At 46.0% G+C, this 27812-nt stretch overlaps 2 non-coding genes and 1 pseudogene across 2 annotated transcripts; 1 reads left to right on the top strand and 2 right to left on the bottom strand.

The window, feature by feature from the left end:
• Positions 1–13943: 13943 nt before the first annotated feature.
• On the bottom strand, positions 13944–15446 carry LOC125942162 (uncharacterized; annotated as a pseudogene).
• A 3931-nt stretch (positions 15447–19377) lies between these two features.
• On the top strand, positions 19378–19458 carry Trnas-aga (transfer RNA serine (anticodon AGA)). The gene has a single exon. It is a non-coding gene; the product is annotated as a tRNA-Ser (tRNA).
• Positions 19459–24920: 5462 nt separating this feature from the next.
• Trnas-aga (transfer RNA serine (anticodon AGA)) lies at positions 24921–25002 on the bottom strand. The gene has a single exon. It is a non-coding gene; the product is annotated as a tRNA-Ser (tRNA).
• Between the last annotated feature and the right edge of the window lie 2810 nt (positions 25003–27812).

The raw sequence follows: 27812 nt of genomic DNA, 5'->3' as shown, positions 1-27812 counted from the left end.
TAGCGCTGCACTGCCGATCCGGGCAGCATTGCGTGTGTAGCGTGCGTTGGAAAATGTGGCCCGACTATTACGAACTGAATGAACAAGCGTGGTGTGAGCGCGCACAAACACGAAGAGATCACACTGAATGACAGCAGACAACGACTGTCAAAACGCTGGCAGGAAGCATAGGCCGCAGCGGGCGAAGGTACGTGCGGTCTATCGCTTCAACGGAAACTGAATGCGCCGGCGCTTAAAGGTCAGAGCCGCGTGGAGATAAGAGAAGGGCGCCCCCCCCCCCCCCCCTTGCTCCCTCCGGCGCTGGCTTCCTGCTTCCTTGCTTGCGCGTGGGAGATTGAGTGCGTTCGCTCTCCGTGATAGCGCGCGTCCCCGCACGCTTCCTCTCGGGCATACGGCGCGCGGCGAAGATTTTATCTATAGAGAACCTCACGGCGATGGCGACGGCGACGGCGACGACGACGGCGACGACGACGGCGACGCCGACGGCAGAAATCCGGTTCAAGTGTCCATATAATTGCTATCGCAATAAAAAGAGAAACTTGCAAATGAATTTTTACCGAGTAGTGACTTCTGAGTGCACGAATGCATTTAGCAGCTGCAGTCGTGGCCGACATTCCAGTTCCGGCTTTCGAGCGAAACGGTCGCTCCCGCGGAGCGGTTCTGGCGGCGCAAATGGGCCGCGGTAACAGGTTTTTTGCGTCGAGTGCTGATGATTATCAGGTTATTCTGCCCAACCTGCCATCTGGACGCATCGTCGCGAACACCGTTTTCATGCATGGCGATCCCAGAGCCCGGCCCTAACGCGTCGAAGACTACCGGGACACATTGGCCAAACTTGGTGCGCTCCCTAAAGTTTTGGCGTTGGGGGCGTATCAAATGAACCACGTGTGGGCTGTGACAATGACGAGTGCTGACGCTGCTCAGAAATTGCTCTCCGCCGTCGACGTGAAGGTAAAGGATCGCCTATGTTTGCTCATTGATCCAAATAACTTCGAGGTTCGCTTAAAGTTGCATTGGTTGCTGCACGGCGTGACCGACGAAGACGTACGTGTGGCCCTGTCACCCTACGGGAAAATGTTGGAAGTGACGCGAGAGAAGTGGAGAGGGCAAGGCGTCACTGAAAAGGGCTCGACGACAAGCTCAGTGGGACTAAAATTGCATTCCGACGTCAAAGTCGATGACATTCCACATCAGCTAAAGTTTGCCGGAGAGTTGACTCTCGTTGTCCCGGGCCGCGCTCCGCTGTGTCTGCGCTGCAAGAGCACTGGGCACATACGTCGTGACTGCAAGGTGCCGCGCTGCAATCGTTGTCGCCGCTTCGGCCACGATGACGCGGAGTGCGCAAGGACATATGCCAGCGTGACTGGACCAGTCCAGGCAAACGACGCATCGGATCACCTCATGGATGAGGCAGACTCAGAGGAAACCGCAGGTGTGAGCCGAATCTCGGCTACCCAAGCAGGTTCGCCGAACACTCCACAGGACGCCCGCCTTGAACCACCAGGTAAGCCCGAAGCCGGGCTGCCACATGATGCCGTCGAAGGGCGGAATGAAAAGGGTGATGCGAGTAGTACCGGCAACACCTCTTCCGGCGGAGCCGTTGAGACCCCCTCCGAGCTAGAGCCGATGACCGGGATTGACAACAACAGTGCCAGTGCGGCTGGGAAGCGGCCCCACGACGCAGGCGAAAATGAGAAGGGAACTAGTGCTGACGCAACGGACGATCCCCCTGCGAAAACGACACCCGTGCGGCGTCCTCCCTTTCGGCCACGGCCGAACACTTTGACGGAGCGCAAGACGGCGGAAACGCCGCCTTTGCCGCCGTGAGGACTGTACCGTGGCAAGGCATTCAGGATTAAAGCGCTGTTGTGAGGTAAGCGTCATGCCCCTCGGTTTTTCAACGCCTCACAATGATCCTAACGGATAAGTCGATTCGTGTGGCCAATTTAAACGTGCGTGGGCTTGCCTCACGGAGGAAACAGAATCAGCTGTACCGACTAGTAAGCGACTTTGACCTGGACATTTTAGCTGAGCAGGAGACGAAAGTCGAGGGCGACGAGGAAACCGGGGGCATGGTGCGCCAATTCTTAGCGCGATACTGTGCTCTAGTGAGCCTTGGTGTGGGAACCTCTTCCGGCTGTGTGTTGTTCGTCCGACAGAGTCTTGGAGACAGAATAGAAGCCGTGACGTCATGCCTGTCTAGTCGCCTTATTGTATGTGATTTTTTGTTTTCTTCATTGGAGTGGCGTGTAATTTGTTTGTATGCGCCGACTGTTGCTTATGAAAGGCGCAGATTTTTCGAACAGCTAAAACAGTATACCCAGTGTAATAGGCTTCTCATTGTTACCGGTGACTTCAACAGCGTTCTTTCAGCCCGTGATAAAACTAGCACTCGACCGTATGAGGACGCAAGCACCGTTGCCCTAAGCGAGATAATAAGGGACGATGGTTTGGAGGACGTGGCTGAATGTCTTGGTGGTGGAAGGACTACACAGTGCACCCACTTTCAGGCAGCCAGCCACGCTCTCCTAGATAGTAGCATATGTAAGCCTTGATTTGATACCCTTTTGCAAGGAGTACCAAGTGAGCGCCATCTCATTTAGTGATCACTGCTTGGTTAGCTTTTTAGTATCAAGTGCGAAAGAAAGAAAAAAGGGCTTCCAGTGGCAACTATAGAAATTTAATTCGAAATTACTAAGCGATGGAATGTTTATGGCGGACGTAGTGAAGCAAGTTGAAATAAAAGCTGGGGGTAACACGGCACAGAGAAAAATGAGAGAACTTCAAGCAGGCGGTTAAAATGAAAGCATTGGAGCACGCGAATGCGATATGCAGAGAAAAAAACAGAAGAAAAACAGATGCGCAGGACTCTGGAAAAATTGATCAGTGAAGAATGCAGGATGCCCGGCATCTTCATGGAAGATATTCGCGCACTGAAGCGTAAAATAGAACAGTTCGATATCGAAAGATACCGCGGTGCTATGGTAAGGGCAAGGGCTGAAAGGCTGATAATGGGAGAAGCACCGTCAAAAAGAGCGTTGGGCTCAGAAAAGTGGCACGCGCGGCGCAATCAGATAGTGGAAATTGAACACGGTGGGGAAGTCAGCGACGCAGCAGAAGATATTGAGCGCATTGAGTGGTTTATTCGCTGAATGCTCAGTTAACATTGACCGTTTTAAAAAGGACTTTTTAAGATTGATGCCAAAACTAGACGACAACACGAAAGAAATATTGGAGGAACCTATTTCACAAGAGGAAGTGAAAAGTGCTATTGAAAGTATGCATCCGGGGAAGTCCCCGGGCCCTGATGGTGTGACCTCAGCCTTCTATAAATTTTTGAAAGGGGCGATCTCGCCAGTCTTAGCCGATGTATACAACGAGGCATTCGAGCTCAAAATATGACCCCCGTCCTTTTCATCTTCACACACTGTTCTTATACTGAAATCGGAAGACCCCGTTGCATTGAGCAGAGTAACTTCTTACCGCCCAATATGCCTTACTAATGGTGATTGTAAGATAATGACGAAAATCTTAGCCAAGAGGTTACAGACAGTCATTACGGAGCTCGTAGAGCCCCATAAAACGTGTGGCATTCAAGGCCGAACTATCTTCTCTAATATACACATAGCACGGAGTATTCTCGAATGTTGCGGCGCAATCGGTGCAAGAGTGGCAATGCTCCAAATTGATCTTGAGAAAGCGTTCGACAGGGTGCCTCATGAAATTATTTTGTGCATTATAGATCATGTGAATTTGGGTAAAATAATTAGAGAGGGGGTTGCCATGGCGTACCGGGACTGCTCAACGGGGCTAATTGTCAACAAGGCGGTGGGGGAGCGCATTCAAGTCAAGCGTTCGGTACGTCAGGGTTGCCCTCTCTCGCCACTGTTGTTTTGTTTATATATAGTGTAGTGGGGGAGTCGTTTTGTTTGAGTGTCATAGAGAATGACTGTGTCCGCGGGTTTAAATTGCATGAGGTTGAAGCACGGCTGTTGGCTTATGTGGACGATATTGCCGTGTTTTGCACAGATTCAGACAGTATAACACAGGCTGTCAGATGTGTTAAACGTTTCTGTGCTGTGAGCGGCAGCGAGGTAAACTGGGGCAAGTGCCTGGGATTCTGGCACGGGGACTGTCCGGCGGCCCCGGACACCTTTGCCAACATGAGTTTCGTAACGACTCCGGTTAAATACTTCGGAGCTCCCCTCCCGTGCTACAAAGACAGTGAATCGTACTGGAGGAGTGAAGTTGATAACCTGCGGGACAAAGTAAACAAGTGGAATGGCTGGAATTGGTCTATGCTTTCCAGAGCTACAACTTTTAACATATTTTTAGTGAGCAAACTTTGGTATATCCTCCAAGTGTTGCACTGTTGAAGGGTAAACATTCAGAAAATTCACCGTGTGTATAGCTGTGTTCGTGTGGGCATCGTCTTGGGAAAGATCAAGTCGCACCAATTTATTTGTTCGAGTTCGAAATTGAGGACTTGGTTTGTCACATTTGTTTTTGAGACAGGTAGTCAATCGGTTTACTTTCTTCAGGGACGTAAAAAACCCATTCCTATACACTGTCTGTCAACTTCGCCTGGAAGACACTTTCCCAACATGGTTGTCTCAGCCGGCAGTTTGCCCGGTGGTGTTCATGGTTTTCTTTGTGAAGTTGTGGTTTCTTGTAAGTTTTTGTCAGAGCGGTTTTCACTTGAATACTTGAGTGAAGTGAACCGGAAAAAACTGTACAATGACCTTTTTGATGTGGTTCTACCCGTGCCTCTATCCCAAGCGGCACGTCAGCTCGGACCAACGTTGCATACGTATTGGCACTTCCTGGCCGAGTGATGGCCTAAGGATAACAGCGTGGTTCCAATATGGGCTGGGCCATTCTAATTCCTGGCCGAATGATGGCCTAAGATTAACAGTGTGGCGCGAATATAGGCTGTACCATTCTGATAGAGATCCAACGCTGGCCCGCATTACACATTCAGTAAACAATATTAGCTCGTCCATTCAACAAGGCGGGAATTATTGGACCAACTTTCATGTGGACTTGCCAACATGGGTTACTAAGTTGGCTTTCTCTGGGCTACATTGGTCCGTAATAAGCCAATTTGCGAGTAATCAATTTTCAATACTTTCTGGTACGACTTGCTAAGGTTAAATAGCATGTTTGAAAGACTAATGCACTGATCACAGGCACACTGCGCAGGAACCAGAAATACGTTTGCAAGCTGTGACCCCTTCAACAGAGCGGATACCACGTTGGTTAATTAATTAGAATTCGCTTGACGATACTATACTTTCGTTCAGATTTAATAACAGCTTCGCTTATATGCTTATCTGTCACGGGGAACGGGCTGATCGACTTGCTGTGACAGACCGCGGGTTGTTCACAGCAGGGCACGGGTATATACTGGCGCCTGCCGCTTAAGTGTGCTCCACACATGATAATTAAGCAATAGTTTGTGAATGACCTTATGGTAAAAATTAATTACAAGGAACGTATGCTTGCATTACGGTCAGAGGATTACGTAGTACAGTAATCGCAAGTGTCTGCACGTAAGGGCGGCTGCCGAGTGCTTGAAGCGTGTACATAAGCACTCAAAATTTGTTTCGCGTCGCTTTGGGCAGAAGCAAACAAAACAGTGAGACCTTTCAATGTTCGCTAGAATGATATATGCTTCGAAGTTTTCGCACGACAGCCGATGACCTGACGTGCAGGAATAGCAAAGTCCTTTTCTTGGCGCCGTCGGCAGAAAAGGCACTCGACTCGATCATTGGTGTCGACGGCATGTCGATGTGATGTCTTTCTTATCTAATAGAACCTTAAAGAGACGTTTAAGCGTGACTGATTCTGTAAACCCAAGTAAACCGAATGAAAAAGAAATATATATATATATATATATATATATATATATATATATATATATATATTACAACGTAAAATACACCCATTGGCCATTCGTGTTTGTGGTCGAGTGCGTGGGGTGCGGTTACCTTATCACCATTCTCGACAAGACGCGTGTTCGAATCCTAACTTTTTTTTAAAGTTGCTTATTAATGCGCGTTTAACGTTTGTAATTCCATGCGTTTTCACCCCAATTAATCTGCGGTGATTAGGAGGAATGCCGCTGAAGTGCTAGCATTTCTCGGGGACTTCAATTATGGGGTTTTACGTGCCAAAACCACGATCTGATTATGAGGCACGCCGATTATGAGGGACTCCGGTAATTTGGACCACCTGGGGTTCTTTAACGTGCACGGGTGTTTTAGCATTTTGCCCCCATCAAAATGGGCCGCCGTGGCAGGGATTCGATCCCGCGATCGGGGACTTCCGAGACATGCTCACAAAAGTGTGGATGGATGGGTGGATAAGGCTGCACCCTTTAAATCGGGCGGCGGCACACGCAACCTAGCCGTGACTAATAAGTTATTTTGTTCTCAGCGGAGGGTGAGCTTGCAGTATAGGCCGCCCCCTGTCTTTGATAATTTTCGTCTCCCTCCCCGTGAAGCTGCCTTGGACCCACCCTTGAGTTGAAGCGATGTACTCACTCTACTATAACTTTATTAATTTGTTTTAGTTTATCTTGTCATATAGCAATTTAGCACTTACGTTATACACAACTCAGGATGGTTAAGGAACTGAGGTTTTTGATCTTGTGCATGATCCACACAAGTGAGAGACAATTATTTTTCTAAAGGCGGCTATTTACCATATTTATTGCAAATTTGCTTACATATTCGTGGTCATGGTTCTCTCCGTGCATTCAACAAAAGTTAACTAGTCAAAGTAACAGGCGACTATATAGCAGCATTGGTGAAGTGAGGGTGAGGCTAAAGTGCCTGGATTAAAACATGTTAGAAGCTTCTATGGCAACAAAACATATAACACGAAACATACACATACTCATGTGTCATCACAGACTTTTGAATATCATTAAAAATGCCACAGTCATCCATTACACTGTGCACAATAATAACAGCTCATACAAGTGACCAAATGCTTTGTATAAAAAGATTTCATTCATGGGGTTTGATGTCCCTAAGCAACAAGTGCGTATGTAGCTGTTATAATAGTGTGGTGGAAGAAACTGGATTCATTTCGCCCTCCTGGAAGTCCAACATGAAGCCAAAGTGCATTATACACAAGCATTATTTTGCATTTTGCCCCCGTTCATTGCATTGTGGCCACTGCTGGTAGGATCGAGTAGTATTTTCAGTGTTATCCATACCGAAAATCAATGTAAACTTCCATGGCAATTATATATCAGGAGTCCTTTTTCCTAAATGTTGCACCATCTAACACATATGTAGTCACAACTCTGAACCCTCAAAGCGCTTGTCCATTGTCTACTCTTTCTTTCGTGCCATGTCTGCTTTTTTTTTGGGGGGGGCAAAGGTTTTTAAAATCATGTTTCATATGCACCAACTAGGTTTCTAAATGCCCTTTTATGTGAGCTACAGTTTCTTAAAAAGCTTGTTGTTTCTTCGTGTGGCATTCAACTTTAGCACTGCAAGCAGCTTAAAATCTGCAAAACTAATGACAACTGGAAAGTTTGTGTGGTAACATGATGAAACGGCACACACATTTCTAATAAACTTTAGTTTATAGTCACTGCATTATCTGTTTCTTCTTTAGTGTTCGTCTTCAGTACTGTTTCATCATGTTAATTACCACACCAAACCATCAGCTGTTCCTACTTATGTATACATTCTAAACTGTTTACAGTGTAGAAGTTATGTGTGAGAATACTGCTACCAGTTGCTTGAAGGAAGTGCAGTAGGTGTTTGCAATTAACATACACTTTGTGGTAGTGATAAAACATTTTGAAATTAACTTTGCTGTGGATACGGTGAGCTAGATGGCAGATTGTGCAATGCTGCATGAGCGAGCGAGTGTTAGTGTGAGTCAGTGTTTTATTAGTATACAAAGACGATGTTAGCCTTGCAAAAGGTGTCGGCATGGTTGTGCCTGCTTGTCTGATATGTTGTTTCTGTGCAACAGTCTCCAAAGCTCACAGCATTATCTGTTTCTTCTTTTGTGTTCATCTTCAGTGCTGTTTCATCATGTTAATTACCACACCAAACCATCAGCTGTTCTTACTTATGCATACATTCTAAACTGTTTACAGTGTAGCAGTTATGTGTGAGAATCCTGCTACTAGTTGCTTGAAGGACGTGCAGTAGGTGCTTGCAATTAACATACACTTTGTGGTAGTGATTGTAACTAGACCTAAGAAGTGTAAGCCCAAGTGGCCATTGCATTCACTCTAACCAAATCATCATTATCTCCCATGCCAATGCACACTGGAAATTCTCATGGTTCTGGTGTCTGTTTTCATAACCATGAGACTGCAGCATTTTGGAACCAGTAAAGTAGAAATGCATAAGCCAGGCTAGTTGACGACACTTCATGGCAATGCACGCTACTAGCAGCACTTATAAACACAAGATATGTAATTGGAAGATATAGGGACAGGTGAAATAAGTTGCAGACTCACAATTGTTTATTTTTGTACACCATTTCCTTTTCTGGCTAAACCTTGAAGATGTCATTTTTATTCATATACATGTCCAGTCTCTCTGTTTTGGCACATGCATTACTTATTTCTTCAGCAGAGCGACCGATGGCATGCTTATACATTAATCACTTCAATGCATTTTATTTGCATCACCAAGCTTTGATACGTAGGTATACATCACACAATGTGAGGTTTGCGAGAAAAAAAGGATGTTCCACATCTGCCGTCAAGGCCCTGAGCTGCGCTGGCTAACACTCCCAGCTTTAGTTCCAGTAGATAAAACCTTAGTACCCCAGAAAGCGGATGGGAAAACGGTGCTGCAGTAGCTGAAATGCTAAGAGCATTGCACGCGTAATGTGAAGATGTGGCTTCGTGCCTCACCTGCGGCCAGTAGTTTTTTCATCCACTTTCATTTCCATTAATTTATCACTTCCTGCTTCAATTAATACGTACATGTAATTTACCCTATGCTGTCCTTAGTGTACTTGTTTGTTACGATATAAACATCCTATTTTCAATTATTTAATATAGGTAGCACGTGATGTTTATATTGTTTAACGAATGAGTATTTCCAGCTGGCCTTAGGCCCTTCTTTTTATGTTCGAGTTATTCATGATGCGATGAGGCTTTCACCAGGTAAAACACTAATGATAAAAATCTTATTCTGGCAAATAAACTTTCCAGAAAGTGATTTTCCATGAAAGCTCAAACTGGCAGGGAGCATATGCATGGGGTATAAAAGAAAATGGAGACAGCTACCATAGCACCACAGGCACATGCCATATCCCGTACTGAATGTGGTGGTGCAGTGCAAGTTCCAAGTCGTAATTCTGTCATGCAATAAAAAAATTAGTTTAAAAATCTTGCCCTGCTGTAAATAACTAATGCTCCATTAAGAAAAAATGCAGTGTTGCAACGCATATCTGCAGCCACTTGAAGAGCTAGAGGCAAAATTTGTAATATGGGCCCACTAATACAGGAGAAACACGAAGTTGCATTGATGTAACATTGCAGGAGCACAAAATAAAGCCAACGAACAACCACATAGGGGTCAGTTATCAACAGTGCAGCCACATGTTCGTTTAGGGAATCATCCATCACAGCAATACGCAACTTCACCCCGCAGAAAATTACAGACATGTACCACACCAGATTTGATGAAATGCGCAGCAGTTATCCTTCCATTTCATTGAATGAAAAAGACGTTCTTAAGTGCATAAATGGTTGTGCTTTTTATTTTGAAGCTAGTAGTGTGTTGTCGTTTTTATGTTTGCTGTATATCTCACTATACACAGCATCTATAAAAACCTCAATTGCGAGTCAGCGCTTCTCCTTGCTTCTTTATCAGTCTTCTTTGTTTGCATGCTCGTTTCTATAATAAACAATGCTATCATGTCTCCAATACAGCCCCTCTATATAGGCAAAGCAAATGATGCCAAACTTCAAGCAGTCAATTACGCATACGCACAATTTGTGTTCTTTTATTGCTTCCACGTGCCCCCACAAGGAAGCTTGTCTTTTTGTAATTCTACTAACATAGTATATCATATATTATGTAACTAGACCTGAGAAGTCCAAGCCAAAGTGGCTAGTACATTCACTCTAACCAAATAGTCATTATCTACCATCCCAATGCACACAGGCAGTTCTCATGGTTCTGGTATCTGTTTTCATAACCATTAACTCACCTCAGATAAGGCTCAACTGTAACGGCAATTTTACACTTTACATTATAGGTGTGCTAAAGGGGACTACCAAGTTAGGCTGTATTAGTAAATTCTGCACTGCAATAGCAAAACGGCCACTGTTCACATAAGAGGCAGCTTGGCAAGTCCGAGAAGAAACAAAATTGGAAGATAAGTGGTAGTGCTGCGGTGAAGTTCTAGCACCAGGCTCACTGTGATGTCTTGAATTTTGACAAGACCTACTCGGGTCTACTTGTTTATCTGGTCAAGAATGACATCATTGTAAAGAAGCGAAAGAATAACCTTAGGAACTTTGAAGTACTTCCCCTGAATATGAATATGAATATGAATATCTTGAATATGAGGGAACACACTGAAATCTTTCATACTACCACATTGGTGCACCAGTATGACATTAAAAAAGAAAAAAAAACCATTTGGCCTTTATATTCTGCAGTAAAAGTCAACGTAAGTCAGTCTAAGATGACTTAGTATTGCTCTTTAGTGTCCCTATGCTATGGTGCGAGGCAGTGGTTATGCTGATGCTTCATTCATAAGGGACATCATGTCGAAGATGACATGTGCATGACTACTATAAGGACGTGCCATGCGGCATCACAGATACAGTAATCGTGCCATGTCTCATCTTCCACGGCACAGCTTGAGATAATGTAAAATTGAGTGTGGATTAATGTGGTGCTTCCATTGTGCTAGCAGCACACTAAACGGCTGCTCCAGTGACGATGTGCATGCTGCATGTATAGATGCAGATGTATATACTGTGTTCATGCTATCTTTCCACATGTGTGGAAGCAGCCAGGGCTGCTGCCGTTAAGATGAGAGGCTTAGATAGGCAAGGTGCTGAATGATGACCAACCTGCTCTATTGTGTAGTCACTGTCAGGCTTAGCCCAAATATGTTGCAATCTAGGCAGAACTACATCACTGCGCCTCACTGCAGCTCATTTTTCAAGCATTAGGCCTTGAAAGAGTGCTGCATTCACTCAAATGAATAGAGCTGTCAGCAAGGAATTTGTTGCCTGGAAGCTGATGGGCATCTCAGTAGTGCCACTGATGTGGTGGCACAGTGACCGTGCAAAAAAAATGAGATGGGCAGCAATATGCACGCCAAGGTGATCACAACAGAGAAGAATAAATAACGAAATAATGTCATATTTGTGCATTTTTGCACAAGAAAGAAGAGAAGGGGCCCAATGTGATCGACTGTTTTCAGCACACAGCAAGCTTGATGGCTTCGGTAGCCATATCGCAAACCAATTCAAGGGCGGCTACATGACAAATATGCCACAGAGTTCACACGCCACAGAAATAATTTGCAGAGCCCTTTTACATTTGGCAGGGTTCACATCCATTGATCAGCACATCAATGATAGAATGCATGAACGTTGCTCTTTGCTGCCCATGAGCACACAGGTGGCCACTTATTCTTTCATTGTTGTTAATGCAGCTATACCACCAGTTTTAATGATGTACATGAGATAGGAAAGGCATGCACAACTCTTGAAAGTGAGCTTCTGGAAATGTACTAATTAAGAAAACAGCTCCTGACATGCGAGCATGACATCTGTTTTGCTCACTGATAAAGAATGCAGACATTTAGAATAACATTTGAACCTTGTTTAGGCGAGTGCAGACATTTAGAATAATGTATGAACCTTGTTAAGGTGAGATGTGGCTGCTGGGATCACGCACATGCAAAACATTAAGTTGCGATATATCCTTTGAATAACCCTAGAAAGCCCCAAACCCATTTTACAAATAATAATAATAATAATAATAATAATAATAATAATAATAATAATAATAATAATAATAATAATAATAATAATCAATCAATCAATCATGTTTATTTAACGTGCCCAGGAACAACCCTAAGGTCTGAGTGCTGGCGCACGCATACATTACAAACCAAAAACTAAACACTCAGGGAAAAATCATTAAACAATAAATGAATAAAAATAAAAATTGTGAAAAGAAGAGAGTACCGACAACAAAGCGCAAAGTAAATACAAAAGAAAAAGGAGGAGAAGGGCACTTGAACAATACATGAAATTATAACACAAGGCAAATCTCGGAAAGGAACGATGACAAGGAGTTATGAAAGATATCAAGTTCACGAAAGTAAGTGTTATAAAGATTCTGTATTCTGTGAACAGTTGAGTGTTCATGATGACAGGCAGGAACATGGAAAGGTCTATGTTCTCTGGTGATCTTGCGCGGGATACGGAACATGACACAGCTGAGAAGTTCGGGACACGTGAGGTTACCGTGAAGGAGTTTAAAGAGAAACAGGAGGTCAGCGCGATTACGTCGGTCGCGAAGTGAGGGCAATGACAACAATCCAACAGTGCTAGTACAGGGTGCAATATCCAGGTTTGCAAAGCGGTGATTATATATGCTTAGAAACTTTTTCTGGACACGATCTATAATATCACTGTTGGATCTAGATGAGCCATTCCAGACGACCGACGCATATAATAATAATAATAATAATAATAATAATAATAATAATAATAATAATAATAATAATAATAATAATAATAATAATAATAAAGATTAAAAAACAACTGCAACTTTGTCGCCTGGAAAGTACATTTGTATCCTCCCCCCGCCTGAAAAAAAAGTATAACTTTGTAATTGTTTATAACTTGACTATCTGAGCTACCTACAATTTAAACTTAGGTTCAGTGTGTCGAAGACACTAGTGTGAATTTCATGAACTTTCCCACACTTATATCAGCCTTTTGAGCTACCGAACTCTTGTGTGCCAAAAATGCCATGTTGGGCATTGTGAAGATAAACTAAAATCTCCAAGTCTAACTCTTGTTCTGTCACTTCTTTTGTTTCTGTCCTCCTGAATTTTATGCTGGTTTCATTTCTAAAACAAAGCAGCTCTATTTAAAACATGCCAATTACAGAAATTAATCCCCGTCAGTTTTGAGAACATATTAAGCTAGCACAAACAGGGCACTTATCACTGGAACGCAGAACCTGTCTACAGCATAGCTTAACAGACACTCACTGCTTGTGGAATGAAGTGCAACAATGACTTTACATTTGTCATTTTGGTCTGTTAGTCATGATCACAGAAAATGTGGAACCCTCTGGTTTCTTGTTCATGTTGCCAAGTTTTTTTTTTGTTTTTGTTTCCCTTCATCCATAGTGGCATTATTTGTGATTACTAAATAGATGGTTTGTTTACTCTCTTGCTCTTTCCTTCTGTCTATTCTCGAAAAGAACTGTTCTGTATAATTTTTCTTTCAGAAGCACTTACCAAGATATTCAATGATATTTTATTCAAACACACACAAACGTAACCACATGCTAATTTTCTAGAGAGTGTACGAAGGCAGAGATGGGAGTTACCACGTCCCTGCCAGTCAAATAGTTTGGGTGGCCCTGAAGAGGGCCGTTTAGTCTTCCGTGCTGCAACTTGTTCCAGATGAAGTGCACTTCAACACGTAGAAAGTGGAGATATCAAAGGCACAACTGAAGTTTCAGAAAGCTAGGTGCAGGCTCAGGTGGTATCCGTGATGCAGGGGAACTGGATGGCTCAGACGCTCTGCTGCGCCACTCGGTAACTAAGTCATGGAGGTTGTGATGCGCCCCAGTGTGAGCAGTGACTTCTGAAGAGGCATGGCAGTGTGAGCCTGATGCGGTGAAAACACAGCAGAAGCGTGAATGACAGCTGGTGTAGCACCTTGGAGAATTGACATGCAATGTGTACTGGTTGTACAGCTATCAGCATGCTTGCCGTAAGTGTTTGAACGGCATGCTATGTGGCAGTTGGACGGCTGACTAAGGCAGTTTGGGTCACTACAAGCCCAACGGCCACTGACAGCTTCAGTAAAAGTGCAAAAGAGGAATAACAACATGCCCTTGCTTGTAGTTTAGCCTCAGGCACCGAGCGGTGTTGCGAAGGTCATCAAGATGCCAGACCTTTCTTTCGTTACTCAACGTATTGCTGCGCCAGATATTCAACTGAGACGACTTCAGTGGCAGTTTGAAAAAGTCCCTGGCATTTGGCAAAATCCCACCCTTGAAGTGGTCTGCCATTATCTCCAGAACCACCACAGGAGTACTGTCAATCAGGAAGCAGTCTCCAGGCTTCACATGTTACAGTTTCTGCTTGACTTGGTTCCTGGATGAGTGCCTCAGTTAAGAAATTCTCCTACTTAGCTGCGAAAGTGGCTTGTTGGAAGATCGCAGCAACTTTTTAATTCGTCGAAGGTAGCTTTCGAAAGGGAATGCACTAAACTCATCTAAAGGGCCATGGTCTAGGCACTGGTCAGCAAGATGAATTAGTGAGTGTACATTGTACACGAGCTGTTTTTTCCCGTATAGCTCACTAAGCTCCTGAACAAAATACCTTAGCAAATCTTTGGCAAAAACATTGTACTCACGGTAGTGCTGAGGCGATGCTAAAATTCTGACCGCCACATGAAACATTACAAAATGCTTGTACTGAGAAGCAGGCAGAAGAGGCTTTAGGACAACAGGCCCCACATAAAGGAGGAATGTCCGAAACTCTGTCGCCTTCCACCGATCAAGCTCTTCTGTACCCCTTGGTTTCCGCTGGAAACATGTTGGAAAGGCCTTGGATGCCTCTCGCAGGCTTTCATTCAGTTGATTGCGATACAGTCTGCTCAGTCTGTTACTGTGGCCTTGGCATACCCAATTCCTTAAAAGTCGTCGCATGACTCCCAGGCAAACGAGATGCATGTATTCAGATGGGAAGAATACAATCATGTCGACGTCAAGGGAAAGGAATGGTGAAACACCAGAATGGTGATGCTTGTTCTCTTGAGATCGAAATGATGCATTCGTCCGTGCAGCTGCATGAAGTCTGGGAAATGTCACCCTGTTCTCAAGGTGCTGCCCTTTTTGGTTGCATCGCTCGCACGCATAATAGCCAGTGTGGCCAACAATACATTTGACATAGCTCCTTGCAGGAGCATCGCAAACTATGGCTCCAATGCTCACCCGAACATGAACATCTCCTATGCTTATCCCCTCAGAGATTAGGTCGGAGACCTCTTGCAAAAATGGCTCTAGATAATCCTGCAGACATGGCGGCTTCCCTGCACCACAGTACACACTGACAACAAATGGCGGTGATGCCTCCACATTTGTTATGCGGCACAAAATGGGCCAAAAGGCGAGCTGGCTACTTTTGTAAAGAGGGACTCCGTCAATGTTGCCCTGTAGCTTCAGTTCACTTGGAACTACTTGCCCCGGCTGCAACACTTGATGAATTCCTTCTGCAAGACCAAAGTGCACGAATGACCCATTTTGCTCCACCTGTGCTTTGCGCTCAGTTTTCAAAACTGCCCTAGCATCTTTTGGAAGGTCGGAGATGCCTCTTCGCCGGCAGAAATCGAGGACATCGTTAATGCACGCATGCGTCATATTATGTTTGGAAGCAATTACAGCAAACTCTTCACTTGCCGACAGTTGTTCAGAAAGTCAATTCTTTTTGTCAAGTAAATTCTTTTTGTTGGACAAGTTGTAGATACATCGTGAATGATAAATAGCAGTGCAAACAAGTGGGACACAGTACAGGAAAATGGGTGCAATGATCTTCTGTATATACTGTATTTATCTCATTTTAATCTAGTTTTATTTACCATGAATAAGAGGCCTATCATGTGGCTTTCTATTAGTGTTCATGGTTCAAGGTTCATGGTATTGTTATTGAAACGCAGTCCACATTTTTCTGTTATTTTTTTAACTTACAATATGCTGATAAGCCTTCATTTGTAGTGAGCAGGAAAGTGGCGCACAGCCTTTGTTTTTGATGAGTTGGCTTGGTAAGTCTATCGACAGAATGATAACGGGCGCCAGACAGCCATGATGTAGGCGTGTACTTAGGGGAAAAACGCTGTACAAATGTAAGAAGGTCTGTATGACAATGCAAACTTATTTTACCAACTTGATATTTTCAAAAGTGGTTGAAAAGGCCAAAATGTGAGCAGGTAACTGCAGTTCCCCTCATCCTGTAAAAGCAGAATGATGGGCTGCTTTCACAGTTTGCGAAGCTGCAGGTGTAAACACTGCTGAGGGCTAGCTTTTGGTTACCACAAAACTAGGTCTTTAAAAACTGGTTGTCAGTCCCTTTAACACAAAATGTGAAGGTCTGAAAATATCGTGTCGGTATACCTTTAAGCTGTTTTGTGCCACACGTGTGTAGATCCGACTTTTCTGCAGTCTAATGTCACATCTCTTAATTATGCATTGGCAATTTGCATACAAGTAGAATTGGTGCACTTACATTAATTTTAATGATGGTGAAAGCTTGGAGAGGTAGTTACTATGAAACACAGTTACAGTGCTAAGGGTTACGAAAAACAAACATGAAATGCACAGAACATACAAGATCTGATGCACTTCGTGTTTGTGTTTCTTCCACAACACCGTTCCAGGTGTTGTGGAGCACATTTACAATTAAAGAGCATTGCGTCACAAACCTCTTGCAGCAAAAAAAGTCTTGCTTTGCACTTGGCTAAAAATTCACTTCTCTTGGCAATAAATTATATTCTAGTAGTATTGGGTAGATTTTTCAACTTGAAAACGTTGTCACGTACCATGCTCATTACCACATTTTTGTCTTTTGCAGCGCAAGCACCTCCTGCAAATTGGAGGGAAGTCGCTGCGCGAGGTGGCATCGAATGCCATGAAGGCTGTAATGGCACACCCCGTCCAAGTGCTCTACAGCCTTCATGACAGGAAGGGGAAGAGGGCTTTCGTAAATCTGAAGTTATGCCAGATAGTCACAGGTAAGGCCTCCTTAGTCATCCTTTTGCATTTGCAAGTATTGTGTATACAGCTGAACTCCTCTACAGCGAAATGGCTTGCCAAAATCCTGTCTTTCATATAAATTGTTAACTTCTACATCGAAGAAATTTAGGTGTCCCTGTTGGCTGATTTCATTTTTTACCATGAAAGCCACATACTCGGCCACCACTGCCCTTGAAGGCGTTGCGAAGGTGTGCTCTGCACTAGCGCCAATGGCAGTGTAGGTGAATTGCTTGACGAGCATGCCGATGAATTGCATCACATCAGGCAGCTTACACGTTTAGCATCAGCGGGTGAGATAGTTGATGAATATGTCTCGGTTGGTAAAGACATGGTGTGATCATCACTGATGATGTTAACAGCTATGTTAGGGTGGAAAAACAGGAATGTCAACGAAGGCAACAGGGATGAAGATACTGTAAATGGATCAAGAATTTTCATGGCGGAGAAGGCGATAGCAGTATTTGATTCCCCACAGCATTACTTTGCGTATTCTGCATTTCGTTGCTGAGCATGCTGTGAACCTCGATTCAATATGGTTGGCTGCGGTTGCAAATTCTGTCAGATGAACTGTGTGTAAAGACTATGTTAAGGTTTTCTTTTGTTGAATGTGTTTGCCTGCTCTATTGTGCGTGCATGTTGAATGTACTAATTGTGGTCTTTGTATGTTTGTGTGCAGATGTCATCTGTGCAAAAGGGGGGGCCGACCTGACAGAAGCTCAGGGCTTCATTAAGAGGTGGTTGCCAGGGTCTGTGGACAGGGGTGGTGGCAGGAAGAGGCGTTTTGCAGAAACGTTAGCAGCAGAGCAGCCCGATGATCCCTCCCTTCGGGGCAGGGATCATTGCCTGCCCACTGCTGCCCTCTCCCTGCCCCACCCTTGGCCTCAGGGCCCTGGCCAGTCCACCGTTGGCCCCTCCTGTCCGGCTGCCCATGCTCCTTCCCCTGCTGCAGCCCCTGCTCCTGCCGCTCCTCCTGCCCCTACTCCTGCCGCTCCTCCTGCCCCTGCTCCTGCTCCTGCCGCTCCTCCTGCCCCTCCTCCTGCCCTTGCTCCTGCTGCTCCCCCTGCCCCTCTTTGCATCGATTGAGGCATTGCCTAAAATAGGCCAAATAAATTATATTTTCGTTTATGCTTTGTGTGTTTCCTTCCTGCACTTTTTTACATCACGTTTTCTTAGCTACTAATTTTATAGGCGGTAAGCCAGCATACAAGCAACAAAATGGCTGAGTACAGGCTATGCTTCCAACACACTGGATAGAAAATGGCTGAGCACTGGATATGCTGGAAACGCGTTGGATAGAAAATGGCTGAGCACTGGATATGCTGGAAACGCGTTGGATACAGAATGGTTGAGCACTGGGATATGCTGGAAACGCGTTGGATAGAACATGGCTGAGCACTGGATATGCTGGAAACGCGTTGGATAGAAAATGGCTGAGCACTGGATATGCTGGAAACGCGTTGGATACAGAATGGTTGAGCACTGGATTCTTGAAATACAAAATGGCTGAACACTGGCTCTATGCTCGAACTACATTGGATTCTACAATGGCAAACTGTTAGGCCAATCTTGGCTCGAACAGTGGGTGAACCTTGGATCGGGTTGCACTTTGCCATGATGCCAGGATTGGGCCAAAGTTCGTACCAATTTCTGCGAGCATTGGACCATGCTTGGCCCAGTGCTGTTGTGCTGCCTGGGATAACGGTCCCTTTACGGTGCAGGCCATGGGTACAATGTTCTAAAGCGCGTTAAGGCGATGCTAATACCGTCAGGTGTTAAACTTTCTTTTTTATGTTCCACACAGGAACGCTCACTGTTAAATCATGGATGGCTGAAAGGGGTTTTTTTGTTCCCTGGAGCACCCATTGTATAATATGCAGATAGGAGGAGACAATTTAGCATGTATTTCTGGATTGTTGGGATGCTGTTTTCCTTTGGGATGTGATCCAGCGCACAACCAAAAAAGAATTCCCCCTCGATGCGTATGGCATTCACAACTTGCCAATAGAAAGTTATGACGGCACCCCATTCGATATGATAATGCTCATTGCCCTGCATAGCATTTGGAAATGCAGAATGGCAGTAAGGCACGCTGATCTCGATGGAAGAGCGGCTCGCCAGTAATTTAAAGAAAGCATAAGGGACTTTGTGGAAGAACAAAAGTTGCTAGAATTTATCCCAGCATGGTTGCCACGGGTGGAATTATTTTTGACGATGAGACAATTTTAGCGTATACGCGTCCACACAAGTTGAGCGAGCGTTTTTAACTAATATTGTGATTGTGATTGCGATTCTGTTTTGTGATTCTCTGTGAAGTTATATATCTCCATGTAGGCCTAAGACCGGCAATAAAGAAAAAAAAGCAGTCGTGGCTGAGTGGTTAAGGCGATGGACTAGAAAACCATGGGGTCTCCCCGCACAGGTTCAAATCCTGTTGACTGCGTGCATAACTGTTTTTTGCAAGCCTGCATGGGATCATGTGCATCTTGTAGAAGAAGGAAGTGTAGCCTATTTAGTTACCACACGTTCTACGTATTGGTCGCGTAATATTAAAGGGTGATCACATGCCCGACCACAATGCGCTGAAGGAAATAAGGAAGGGAAACTTGCAATTGAATATTTCCCGAGTAGTGACTACTGAGCGCACGAATGCAGTTAGCAGCTGCAGTCGTGGCCGAGTCATTCTGCTTCCGGCAGCCGCGCTGATCGGATCGTAGAATCATGGCCTCTAGTGGGGCGGTGACAGCGGTCACTTTTGGCCGTGGAAACAGGTACAGCAACGACGAAGAAATGGAATACCAGTTTATTTTGCCTCAACTGCCAAAAGAACGAATAGTGAATAACACTGTGTTTCTGCCTGGTTATATACGAGCGAGGCCTTACAAGGTCGAAGATTTTAGGGATGCCCTTACGCCTACGAGTTGCTGCCGGAAATTGTGTGTCTTGGGGCCAACCAAGTTAACCATGTGTGGGTGGTGACCCTCAGCGACGCAGCAGCAAGAAAGCGCCTGCTGGCCTTGAAGGAACTTCAGGTGAAGGGGCGGCGATGTGTCATCGTCGACCCTCAGGACCAGCAGCTGAAGCTCACGCTTCACTGGCTGCTGCACGGTGTGGCCGAGGAAGACTTACGGACTGCATTGGCGGCCTTCGGCAAGGTGGAAAAGGTGAGTCGAGAGAAGTGGCGTGTCCAAGGTGTTGCAGACAAATGTTTCATCACGAGGACTGCTCTCAAGCTGAATAGCGGCCTGAAAGTGGAAGATATTCCTCACCAGATACGTGTTGCCGGAGAGTTGGCCTTGGTGGTGGTACCCGGTCGGCCGATGCAGTGCCTCCGCTGCCAAGGCACTGGGCCCGTCCGGCTGGAGTGTAGGGCGCCACGCTACTCCCGGTGCCAACTTTACGGGCACATTGACGCCGACTGCGTCATGACCTGCGCTACCGCGAACAGCCCAGCCGCGAGTGAAGAGGCAGCAGAACACGTCATGGACGTGGTCGAGACCGAATACGCTGCTAAGGGAGCCGGAGACCTTGTGCACCCAGCGACAAGGGCCGGGACGGTACCGGAGGGCGTTGACGCCAAAGGAATTGAAACTACAGAGCAAATGACTGCGCCGGCGCGGGTCGCCATTGAAGCTGTCCCTGCAAAGGAAGGCGCAAGTAAAGACGAACGAGACGATGAAGATGCAGCAATGCAACAGGGCGAGGCCGCTAACGACGGTGACCGGGCTGCTAGTCTCGGTGCCACCTTCAAGCGCCCCCGTGACAAGGCCGGGGACAAGGACAACGTGGCAACCAGCTCCAATGATGGGCCGCCGGCGAAATCGCCTCTTGGGACGTGGTCGGGCTTCAAACCAAAGCCGAACGTTTCGACCCCGCACAGGTCACAACCGGAAAGGGCAGTGACGTCAAGATCTTATGCTGCTTGGCGCGAATGTTTGAATTTCTACAGCTTCCGGCATTTCAACCGCTACGCCAGCAGCTATTTTTCCTTTGAGGCTGAGGCGAGCTTGCGACTCGCCTCAGCTGAAGCGCCAGCGTGTCAATAAACTATATAAGTGGCGTACGTCTTAATGTGATCACAATTAGGTTGTTATTGACGGCAATTGCTCCAGTAGGTTCTTAAGGAAGGTGAGCGAACAGGATGGAAATAAATGACAGTGCCGCAGAGGATACAAGAAAACTTCATTTTATTCATCCAGAATAATGCAACCAATATAATTGACCTAGCAAAACTTGTTTCAATGGATGAAAAGTACTATGGCCAGCACACAGTCGTAATGTATAGCAACATATGTGAAACCTTTTCACAGAATCAATCACGATTCCGTGCGACACCATGCATTCATATCCAACAGTTATCAAATAAGACAACATTGCCCCACATTATCATTTAGAACACATTTGACTTACTAATTTTGCTTCCCGTAGGACACTCAGAGCCTGTGTTACGGAGAGTGAACGAACATAGCGCGACGTTTCTTCGCGGAGCCTTCCGCATTTATCGTCACGACAAGACACAGCGCGTCGGATTCCGCAGCGTGAACTTGCACGATATCAAAAACCTGCACTCGCACCTTTCTCCAATGAAAGCTATGTGTCACGCAAGATTTGAAGTGAAGCGCACGCCACACTTTGAACACGCAGGCAAGGAAAAAAAAAAGCTTGGATGAAACCGCCGCGTCCAAGTGAGCAACGCCATTCCGCACGACAGAATAGCTGGTTTGCACAGTCTTGTCAAGTCTTGCGCCAGAATCACTTCTTGGTAGGGGTCACCAAGTACAAACTAATAAACTGCGAAATAGAAGTAATATTAAAATTTGTTATTCTAGGACAGCAAAACTATTTGAAATGGAATATTTACTCGTATGACAGTATTCTGATTAAAAATGTTCAAACATTTTTTTTCACCTAGGTTTCCTGGTTTCAGTGTTTGTCCCCCGCTCACCTAGTCGTGCTTCAATCGTGCACCACTAACTGATATCTCTGGTGATAGGTTCTAGCACGCTTTTCGTTCCAAGCTTCGCGACCTATTTAGATGGACCTTGGAACATGCATGGAAAGAGCGCCGGCTTGAGCAACAGCGTGTATGGGCGCGAAGGCGTTGGGAAGCCGCTATAGCCGAACGCGTGTCGTCCGAAGGATCCGTAACGTCGGATAGCCGCTGTGTGACCGATGAAGAACAACAGGGTGCCCGTGAGGATCGCCTTCGCGAACAGAAGCGGGAGTGGGCACAAAAGCATCGGCAACTAATTGCAGTATAGCACAGTGACCACAAAGCAATGGTTATCATGGCGACAAAGTAACGAGAAAAAAAACCATAACAACGAAGCTATGTGTATGTGTCTTTATTCAATCAATATAGCAATTAACCATATATAACTTAATATAGTTATCAATAAGTACAGCCTCGCTGGTCTTCCTTGTTCACATAGTGGAAAGGCTGTAAAGTTTTTCATACATGGTATTTATTGCATCATGTATATGCGAGAAACGTACGATACGCGAGAAACCTGCAAACACTAGCCAACATATCTTGCATTCACGGCCTAGAAAGGGTCTATGAATCGCGCTGTGCACACAATGTAACACACAAAAACCCCAAGTAGTTTTGAACTCTAAAAAGTGGCAACGCAACCAGTTTATCAAAAGGTGGTGCCAGTCAGGTTGAAACTCTGTCAAGTCAAACATGTCCTTCAAGTGACCACTCATCTGAGCATACTGAAATTTCGAAGAAACAATGAGTTCAGCGTTTCGGTCTAACATACGGGTATTATATAAGCTATGTAGTCCATTTAGGAAAAACATATCAAATTGCACGAACCATGGGGCGCACTCAAGTATCGGATGGTGTGCTGATTGAAAATGAAGTCTGTCTTAAGAGTCATTTGAAGCACATCCCAAAATAATATTTCATCTTTACAACTTATGGAGCAGTGTTATATAGTTTCGGGTAAATCGCAAAGGCGCCAATTCAAAGTAGATTCAAAAACTACTTTTTATGGCGCTTAAAGGGAACACTTAAAGGGAACATTAAGGTAGCCTGAAATTTTTTGCGCGATAGCGTTAAGGGTCCCCTGTCGCAGAAAAAACTGGCGAGCGCTTAAGCTTCGCTTCTAAGAGCGGAACGCGATACCATTATTGGCCCCCGTTTGCATCGCATATTTCTTTCAGTGGGCTTCACTGCAACAGAGAACGTGGGAAAGCCAGCTTACAAAGACGAAGCTTATACCAATCCCCTTAAAGTCGCCCTGACTTTTAAACAGGAATGCATTGCTGGGAAGACTTTTCTCCAGGGGCAATATCAGTCGTCTTATATTAAAATGTGTAGGCCCTAGCATCTTTTACTATTATTTTATAAATTGTTTGATATAGCCCCGATGCGCGCGCGTGTCCAAAACGCATTAGGGAGGCGAAATCGGTGTGTGCGCAAGCGCCGGCGTCGCCGGTGGCGAAAATCATCCCGAGCCACCCCGACCGTGCAGGCCCTCCGCGTGTGCACGTGCAAGGTGTTAGTGGAGAAGAAAATTATTCCGAACCACCCCGACCGCGCAGGCCCTCCGCGAGGTGCAAGGTGTTAGAGAACAAAAATTGAATTTCTCACAGTGAAATCTGTCAGAAAAATGGTAAAGTAGGACTCAACCACAACCTACAGGCATGATAGCGTCGGATTGTTATTTGAATACGAGAAAAACATAATTCTGTTACGAGGAACCTCAAACACAAGCCCATTTTCCAGCATTTCTACGATTCATACAGCGGCGCGCCCGGGTAGGTTATTTGCAGAACACCATACAGATGGCGCTCTCCTCCTCTGCAGCGTAAAGCGCTTGTATCTACTAAGAAAAAAAAAGGAAAAAAAATTATGAGATATGCAAAATGAATTGCCGCCTAATAGGCACTATCTCCGAAAGACATCAAAATGCTTCATTGAACAGGCGTGCCGGGCTGCGGCCGCCGATGTTCCGGGCTGGTTTGCATGGTCGTTGCTCTAAGAGTCAAAGTCCGACGAAAAGTCAGCATCCTCAGACCCACTGCTGCTCGATCGATCGATAAAAACTTCCGCAGACGCAGCGGAATCACGATATCTATGATCTTTCGAAGCGCGCGCGAAGCTGCCCAAGCGGTCATTTTAGCTTTCTGCTTTGACGATCGCGAAACTGCGGAGCGCGTTCAAAAATTACCGCTGGGCGGGAAAAATGCGAACTGCTTTCAATACAATAATATAGTGAGGTACCGAAAGGTACCGCCTAAGGTACCGAAAGCAGCGCTTCAAACTATCGATAGCGGGTTAACGATTCCCAATGGGTGCGGTAGGGGAAGAGTGAAATAAGTGGGGCCATCAGCGCGGCAGCAAGGCGGGAGCCTTCCCTTCTCCCTCCTTTATGCAGAGACGTGTGATCCCTTACTCTGCGCTGCTATGCTGGTGCGAGTCCGTGCTAGTTCGAGTCACCTTTCAGTGTCAATAGATGCGGAAACCGTCCAGTGTCATTTAAACTGGCGCTTTTTGTCGCACAGAGTGTCCGTTACTCACTCTCCAAAAGAAGGCAGAAGTCACCTTCAGCGCCTGATATAAATAAATTGGCGGCGACCAACTCGCACAGCACGCGGCGACGATGGCCTAAGTTTTTCAGGTTTTCGCAATGCATATTCCTTGCATATGAAATACTGCTGGTAAAATTTATGGCACGGTCCTTTTGAAATCACTTAACAAAGTGTCCATGCAGGATAAAGACGAAATCTAGTAAATGGCACGTTAGGATGCTCGCACATTTTCTCAACATTGCTGTCTGCAATGCGTCGGTCGAATACCGTCGCGATGCAACAGCTTTGGACGTACAACAAAAACAGGTACCACATGTACAAAATGCATATACTCGCCATAAGAAAAAAAAAGAATAAAAAAGTCGCAGTCGACAGGATTCCAACCTGTGCGGGGAGACCCCAATGGATTTCTAGTCCATCGCCTTAACCGCTCGGCCACGACTGCCGCTGGTGACTTCCTGTATTGTGTTGTCATTAGTCTGTGCGCATTGCGTTGCAAGTTCTTTCTCTTTTGTTCGCGAGTGTTACGGTGGAACATGCGACCAACCTTTTCATTGTCCAAGAGGGCACTTCCACAGCCTTCTTCGCGATGCAGCGCTCAGGCAGACAACTGGCTCCGTGCTTGGACAATGCAGCCACAGAAAAAGGATGAGGGAAACGCAAGTGAGCCGCAGGTTTAAAGGGATACGGTCACAAAAGTTGGCGGGTGGTTTTTGCGTCGGAGCAAAAGTTAAGCTGTTCAAAATAACGAATACAACAAGCTGCTTTCAAAAAAAGAACAATAAACCTCTTTCATTTGCGATTTATTGTTGCACCTTGCATCCAAGCGGCCGCCGGCAGAAGCTGAAATTTGACGTCATAACACCGTACCGCGAGCAGTGTGCGGCCAAAGTCGGCCACAGCCTCCGCAGTGTTTCCGGGGGTGTCGGTCCCTTGCAGCGTTTGTTTAAACCCTTTCGGCTATCCTCGCACGTGGTCCGTCTGAAACATTACCGTCTTACATGCGCCTTCCCGCGGTCGTCGTTTGGTATTGACGCGTTCGTCGCGGCGGAAGGAAATGCCCAGACATTGCTGTTATAACAGCATCGTCGGTCGTGACACGCCGTCGCACACGTTTTCCACAGACGAGAACGTGCGTAAACTTTCGATACCAGCCTGTCAGCCATCACGCCAAGCCTGGAGACCTATAAAAATGACTTCATTTGCGCGGACCACTTCGTCGACGATGATTATGTGACCAGCCCGGCTGTGCTGAAAAGCCTCGGCATGCCGCTCAGAAGGCAACGCCTAAAGCCTGACGCGGTGCCAGGAAAACGCAAGGCAGAAATGATCAGCGGCGCGTTTGAAAAGAGGAGGCGAAAAGATGTCGGTACTGTTTTCGTTCACTTGCAGCCTTCTTGAGCTGTGTGAGGGCGAGGCTGGCGCGAGATGCCCGAGGATGGGCACGAAGACAGTGATGTCCTTAAAAATGTTGGCAAAGCATAGTAAAACAATACAAGGCTAGCGCGCGCGACAGACAAACACGCAGCTCTACTTCTCCATAGGATAAAAGCGGAGAAACTGGGGAGAATGCCAGACAGGTGCTGCCATCTGTCGGGCGGCTGGCGAAGTGGACGTGAGAGTCTCGGAGGTACTGATACCTCACAACAGTTGCTCACGCCGACGGCATAAACTACTACTATTCAGTCATCCACGCAGTGCTGAATTACCCCGCAGCTGCCTCACCTGTGTGGGCTCTTGAAGCTTGCAGAGGAAATGACAAACAATTCTTGCACAAGTGTTTGGTGCAGAGCGAAATCTTCGCACTACGGTTCGTGAAAACCTGACCGGCACTTCCACGGCCGCCTGCTCTTCTTCATCCCTTGACGCGGAAGGCTCGTAACCGTAAGCAGTAATATTTGTTGCCAAATGGGAATGGTTTGCGTCTTCAGACGTGTACTCATCGCTGATAGAGGCACTAGAGCTCGAATCCAAGCTCGCGATGGTGGCGTCGGCGCGCTTCGAATGACCGCGGCCGGCCGGCTGTCTATCCGACGACGGTGTCGTGACGTCACGCCTTCCCAACTCCCGCGGGTCGGGCAGTGAGGTGCGCGCTCACAAAAACGCCAAAAATAAAGCCATCGGCCCAAAAATGAGCTAAGTGACTACTTCTCTTCAGTGTAATCACATGAATGCTGAAAATGAATGCCTCATGAGATTCATTTTCACCATTTTCTTAAAACTTTCAGATTTTGTGTCTGTATCCCTTTAAGAAATAACCATTGTAACCGTGATATCGGTCCTTAAAAATGCTGCCAAATGTATTGGCAATAAAATTAACACACGTACGACCTTAACTATAACGCCTATGCATTTCCTGACAGATTTCAGAGATGGATATCTCGAAATTGATGCTAGTCTTAGGATTTATACTAACTGAAAATTACTTTACTACTCCTCGGCTTCAATTTCGCAGCGGCTCCTGCCGTGGTCGCTTAGTCGTTAGGACGTTGCGCTGCTAAGCAGGCGCGGTCTTGGGATCAAATCCTGGTCGCGGCAACCGCATTTTGATGGGGCCGAAATGCAAAAACCCCCATGTACCGTGCATTGGGGGCACGTTAAAGCACCAGGTGGTCAAAATTAATCCGGAGTCCCCCACTACGACGTGCCTCATAATCAGATTGTGGTATTGACATGTAAAACTCCGAAATCTAATCTAATTTCGCAGCTTCACTACGAGCCATAATGTGAACAATTAAGAAAAGTATTTAGGTAGTATTTTAATTAGCTACCTGAACATTACGGTTTAACATGCTGGTACTTACCGCCCCTTGAAGAAATGCACCTGATAAGGTGGCACACCGCTATCTTTTAGAGGCGATTTCTAAAAAAGCCGTGTGGACTAAAAGAAAATGAGAAACGGCCCTAACCCTTGGCGTAGGTGTCTGCTAGTGGCACTCGCACCTCGGCATTGGTGTACCCTGGTGTAGGGCGGCAAACCGAACTCAGAGGAGCGAGCTAAGGAACTGGCGGGAAACCGCCACGCGCAGAGGAGCGGGCGAGGGAGCGAAGGAGGGCGCGACGCGTAGTCCCCTAGCAGAGGGCGCACGAAGGGCGCCTTACGCGCCCCTCGCCGCTGTCGTGAGACATGTAACGAGCGCTGGCGCGCACGAGCGGGTGACGGAGCAGGTGCGCGCTGGGAGCGGAGAAGCGAGAGAGGAGGGAGTGACGTCACCCTTCCGCTGTGTTAGGCAGGCGATCACTCTGAGTCAGGTG

Source organism: Dermacentor silvarum, chromosome 1 (assembly GCF_013339745.2).
Source record: "Dermacentor silvarum isolate Dsil-2018 chromosome 1, BIME_Dsil_1.4, whole genome shotgun sequence".
NCBI lineage: Eukaryota > Metazoa > Arthropoda > Arachnida > Ixodida > Ixodidae > Dermacentor > Dermacentor silvarum.
Note: the sequence above shows the minus strand (reverse complement) of the source record. Positions and strands in the feature narration are given on the sequence as shown.